Genomic DNA, 6,620 nt, shown 5'->3' with positions numbered 1-6,620 from the left:
CCTAACCTATCTCTAATTCGGCGAACTTGGGTGAACAAAATCAATCTTCTGATGATTTCAACATACATATATGTCATTAAACATAATCTGGAAGTATACTTGTTTCTTGTTAGCATTGGGTTTCTCATCGTTGTATTCATCTTCTGGATTTGGCTCATAAAAATACAAGTTTTTCTTCACTTCCCCTTATTCTTCCTCACTTCCCCTTATTCTTCCTCACTTCCCCTTCTTCTTCTTCTTCTTCTCCAAAAAGCCCAACTTTTTTTTTTCTTCCTCAAAAATTATCATCAACACAAACTTTTGTAACTTATTATTAACACTCATACAGAAAGGATAAATTTGCCATTACCAAAAATATTTGGTTAAGGGGCTATTTGATGAGAAGCGGAAGCTTACAATGAAAATAAATTGAAATTGATAACTTGAAAAGGATAAATAATCAACAAATTTAGTTTCTTCTACCCTTTGAATAGAGGAAGAACCTAATAATGGATATTCTTCTCAAATAACTTACAATTTCTACCCAATTAAATTGGGAACTATAAGATTATGAGAGGCATCTAGTTGATACTCTAGAATTAGATGATCTAATTCCCCCTAGAGATAACAATTAGGTTTGAAAGAAGAGAGCCTCTCATTCGTCACACAATGTTCTAAAACATGACTAAACACTCCCTCTCTCTAACCTTATCTCTTCTAATTTATAATACTACCAAGGACATATTCGGTATTTTGGAAATGTTATAGAAATGGGACACAAATGGTATTTCAATGTTGGTTGGCAACATCCACAATGCATCATTCTCCCCTTCTTTGAACAAATTCGTCCTCGAATTCTTAAAACATATTCTCCACTAGTGTTTGAATTTCTTCCTCGCTTGAAAAAAATCCTTCCTCTAGTCTTTCCATTATGATTATTGCCAAATTGAGCATTTTGTGATGAAATTGTCGAGCATCCCCAAGTAGTAAAGACACACCAAGCATTTCTCTCAACCTTGCACGGTTACCAAATCCATGGAGCTTGTCTTCAATGAAAGCGCAAATTGGATCAATATATATTGACTCCCCATTTTGTTGTAGGTTGAGCAAAGGTTTGCGTCCGGTAATTGTCGGTTCACATATTTGAAATTGTCCCCGAGATCTCCTCGATATGGAATCTTCCAATTTGATATCATAAATGGTTCTCCATCTTCTATTTCGTCAACAAGTACCTTTCCAAATGTGGGACACAATAATGGTTTATGTTCTTTTTTCTCTTTACTTCTACTAGGTAGCACTTGGTCCATGATAGTAAAATAATCAAAGATTTGATCCACACTCATGCCCTCTTGATAGATTGGAAGATCACCCACTATTTCACTTTCCCAATGACTCAAATAAGTATCAAATTTTGGTGGAGACATTTTATCAAACACCTTGTGTGCAATTTGTTCATCCTCATATCCACCAATCAAAATTGATACATCTAGTTCACTTACATCATCACAATCATTAGGTAGAACCCTTACTTGGTTATGGAGACTTACAAGTTTCCAATAATATTCTTCACAAATTTCTCCCATTCTTTGATACATATTATCAAACACTTCATGTGCAATATTCATTAACACGTCCTTTGAATGAATCCTACCCAAATTAACTTTTCCTTTTGAAACCATAGTGAAATCAACATAAGATTGAAAAACCCAATTTGAGAATACTATCAAAGAACACAATAATCAACCCAAAATACTTTATAAAGACATTAGTGTATTCACTTTAAAAACAAATATCCTCACCACCACTTTCCCTTGAGAATCAAACCAAAACTCTGATACCAAATGATGAGAAGCGGAAGCTTACAATGAAAATAAATTGAAATTGATCACTTGAAAAGGATAAATAATCAACAAATTAAGTTTCTTCTATCCTTTGAATAAAGGAAGAACCTAATAATGGAGATTCTTCTCAAATAACTTACAATTTCTACCCAATTAAATTGGAAAATATAAGATTATGAGAGGCATCTAATTCATATTCTATAATTAGATGATCTAATTCCCCCTAGAGATAACAATTAGGTTTGAAAGAAGAGAACCTCTCATTCTTCACACAATGTTATAAAACATGACTAAAAACTCTCTCTCTCTAACCTTATCTCTTCTATTTTATAATACTACCGATGACATATTCAGTATTTTGGAAATGTTATAGAAATGGGACACAAATGATATTTCAATGTTGGTTGGCAACATCCACAATGCATCACTATTGGATTTACTATTTCCAACCCGTTTTTGTCTTTATTTAGTATGCCCTGAAATTTTCTTGTATGCCCTAAAACATGGCTCATGTTTTCATGCAGCTAGGGGTGTGCAACAGACGGACGAATGCGGATTAGAGGTCACCCGCGTCCAATTCCTCAAAGCTGTGGACTTGGAAAATCCAACCGTGTCCGGCCCAATCACCCGTGGATTTGACATCCGTGGATTAATGGGTGATGCGGACCGCATACGGATTTAGTCTCAAAATAAAATAAAATGTCTTTAGCTATATACTTTTCATATACTGATTTTATGCTTCTTGTTACCAGAGTGTGTAGATACCAAAGATACGATTCTCCACGTGGATGTAGGACAAGACACGAATCATACAAGGGGATCTTGCTGAAAGATCTTACACCATCCCCGAAAATCCTCCTCAGTGACTTGTCAAATCAAGTCAGGATCATCATTATTGAATGGTTGACGAAGTGAAACCAGGCGCGAGATATCATATTGAGGCAAGGTAACTCGCTCGAAGAGTCTAAGTTGCGAAAAATCAGTTGGAGTACCCGGCAAGATAACGATCACGAAGTAAAGGTTGGCGAAATAAGGTTGCTTGGGTGAAAAGATAATTGGCGAAGTCAATAAATTATGGAGCAAGAAAAGAGACAGCTGTCCTGACAAACATTCAAATTTGTCAGCGAAAGAAAGGGGAAAACTTTATGGAAAATGACTTGGACGAAGTATAAAACATCTCCATGAGATCCTCACGAAGTAAAAATGAGTTGTACACCATTAGGGTCGATTGGTCTATAAATAGGGGTCCTTGGGTAAATGTAAGGGGGGGTCGGATTCGGTGAGAAGTGATAGCTTTGTTTAGGGAGAGATTATGGTTTCCTTGTACTTGAAAACTTGTATTTTCATTACTTGGAGTGTTTAATTAATAAAGAACTTCTCATATAAACCTTTATCATGTCTTAGATCTGTTTCTTTTTTTACTTGGGTGTGCTACCGGATTTTCGGTAGTTACATTTTGGCGTCCAAAAACAACGACTTAGATCGGGGATTTATCCTCATCTAAGAGTTTGAGAAAGGTTGAAATTATTAGGAGATTAGAGATCTTGGCGACCTATTTTAAGATTAGGGTTTTATAGATCTTAAACGACTTGTTTGTAGTTAATACTAGAAATGTAGGAGAGAGAGTAATCCTTGGGTGCTGCATCGGAAGATTGGAGACAAGAAACTAGTCGGAAGATATCTAACCAAGGATTAATTGATGTCAAGGACACCGAATCGGGCGAGATATGTGATGGCAACACGGAGGAGTAAACGGTTGGAAGCACGAAGAGAAGAAATAAAAGTAAAGGCATCAGTTGTAGATGGAGAAGGCACCGTAGGCCGGCGGAAAGGCAAGGCGGAGGAAAATGCTGAATTTATGGAGGAACCTGTCCAAATCATGAAAGCCAGGGCTATCACAAGAAGGGGAACAACCCGTAAGAAAAGGGGAAAGGATGTTGATAAGAGCATTACGTTGGAAGAACCAAATGAGGCATCCCGTCGGGAGAAAGGGCGAATAAGGTACAAATCTGAGAAGCAAGCGGGAACGGAAAAGCAATGAGGCCAGGTGATACGACAGGATTACAGACGAAGCAACGAGGAGAAGATGGGAAACTTGCAAGAAGAAGATACTAGTTCAGAAGCGATAACTGCTTCGTCCCAAATAAAGATTCCACAACAAGGAAATGATCCATGGGAAGATAACGAGGAAGATGGGCAAAGTACAAAAAGAAGAACGCAGAAAAGGAAGATGCGGGAAGGATATGATCGGGAAAGAGATCTGAGGAGGTTACTGCTGGAGTCGAGATGCGAAAATAAAAAACTAAAATACGAAGAGGAAAGGAGGCGCGAGGACGAAAATAAACGAAATAAGAGCGAAATATGCATTTACGAAGTAAGATAAAGAACCTTAGATCAGGAGATCTTACAGGAGCTGCGAGGTATGAGAATGGTCATCACCTTGGCTATTGGCGAATACCCACTGGAAAAAAAGGATCGAAAAGGTAAGGGAAAGATCTGGGCTATGGACAAGGTATTAGTAGACATGGGAAGCTCAGTGGACATCCTTTTCTACCGAGCATTTAAAGCATTGGGATACGAAGATTCCAACATGATGCCTTCGGCATAAAATCTGTACGGATTCAATGGGGTGGCAACAAAACCAAAGGGTGAAGTATGCGTGAAGATCTTCGCGGGAGAGCTAGAGACGGAAGTTATTGTCTGTGTGGTGGACGTGGAATCGTCGTATAACGCCCTCATGGGCAGGCCATGGATTCATGGAATAAAGGGGGTTGCGTCAACATACCACCAGGCGATAGATTCCCAATGCCGAGCTGTACTGGCGAGATAAAAGGAAAGTGGGAAGACACGAAGGGCTGCGGCGAGAAGGATATCGAAAACTACGAAGAGAGACTGAAAAGGAGGAAAGAAAGGAGGAAAGAAAGGAGGAAGAGCACATTGGAGTCAAAGAAGGAAAGGGAATTAATGGTATACATGACCAAGGAAAATGAGGGATGGACGATACCCAGTGAGCTACCCGAAAAGGATGGTGACCCGATACTAAAATTGAAGGAACCAACCGCGCTAAACGAGCCATGAATTTTTCAGCTGTAGAACCAACGAGGGATATAAATCTGGGTACTGACGAGGATCCGAAAATAGTAAAGATCGGGACAAAGATGGAAGCCGACGAAGAAACGAGGTTAATCCAGTTGCTAAGTGAAAAACGCGAAGTGTTTGCGTGGGGCATGGAAGAAATGCCGAGAATTGGCCCACGAGTAGCATGTTACAAGTTGGCCCTGGATCCAACAATTAAACCGGTAAGACAACGAATAAGGAAGATCGCAACCACCTATCATGAACAAATTAAGAAGGAACTTCAGAAGATGATGGATGCGGGTATCATAAGACCAACAAAATATCCAGAATGGATTGCAAATATGGTGATAGTACCAAAGAAGAATAATGGGATAAGGATATGTATCGATTTTAGTGATCTAAACACTGCATGTCCAAAGGACAGCTTCCCATTACCCAATATCCCGCAAATGGTGGAATCAACAGCAGGATATAAAAGACTCTCCTCAATGGATGGTTACTCAGGGTACAACCAGATACCTCTAGATGAAGAAGATCAAGAACATACAACATTCTTCGCTCCAAGGGGGATGTGTTGTTACACGAGAATGCCATTCGGGTTAAAGAATGCGGGAGCCACATACCAACGGATGGTAGAGAAAATTTTTGCCAAATGGGTGCATACAACATTGGAGGTATATGTGGATGACATGCTCGTAAAAACTAAGGACTCAGAGGATCACGTAGAAGATTTAATGGAAATATTTGAGCAAATGAAGAAGTACAAAATGAAGATAAACCCGGCGAATTGCATAGCCGGAGTTGAATTTTCGAAGTTCTTGGGCCATATAGTTTCGAGGAAAGGAATCGAGGTGGACCCAGATAAAGTACAAGCCATACTAGAAATTCCGCCACCTTCCACTATAAAAGATGTACAGAAACTGAATGCGCAGTTAGCATCTTTAGGAAGGTTTATCTCGAGATCTTCAGATAAATGTAAACATTTCTTTGACATTTTAAAAATGGGTGAAAATTTTTCTTGGACACAAGAATGTGAGAAAGCACTGCAAAGCATCAAAGAGTACCTAATCAACTTGTCTATACTGCAAAAGCCAGAGCCAGGGGAAGAATTACTTATTTGTCTTGCAACAACACCAAATGCCCTTAGTGCAGTACTACTTCGAACAGATGAAGGGGTGGAGAAGCATATAGTTTACTAAGCAAAACATTCAACTCAGCAGAAAGGAACTACCCGAAGATCGAAAAACTGATACTAGTACTGGTATACGCATCTCGAAAGTTACGAACTTATTTCCAAACTCAAAAAATCAAAGTTTTAACAAGAGTACCAATAAAATCAGTCTTGAAGAACTCGAATAAGGCGGGAAGATTCGAGAGATGGAATACACTGATTGATTTGTTTGGGGTTAAAGTACGAAGTTCAGACTTCCACGAAGTCACACATCATTGCAGAATTCTTAGCTGAATTACCATCATCAGAAGATGAAGGGGTAGAGGATATGATGGACGTAGATGAAGGACACCCGGACCCAAAGGATCTGCTACAAGAAAGCCACCCTCGAAGGTGGGAGATATTCGTCGACGGGTCTTCAAACAGCTCTGGAGGAGGTATGGGGATAGTATTCACTTCGCCTGGAGGGGCCATAATTGTATTTTTCTTTCGCTTAGAATATAAGGCGACTAATAATGAAGTTGAATATGAAGCGGTAGTACAGGCTTTGA

The sequence above is a fragment of the Papaver somniferum genome, chromosome 5 (assembly GCF_003573695.1).
Source record: "Papaver somniferum cultivar HN1 chromosome 5, ASM357369v1, whole genome shotgun sequence".
Lineage (NCBI taxonomy): Eukaryota > Viridiplantae > Streptophyta > Magnoliopsida > Ranunculales > Papaveraceae > Papaver > Papaver somniferum.
This window is presented reverse-complemented; position numbering follows the sequence as displayed.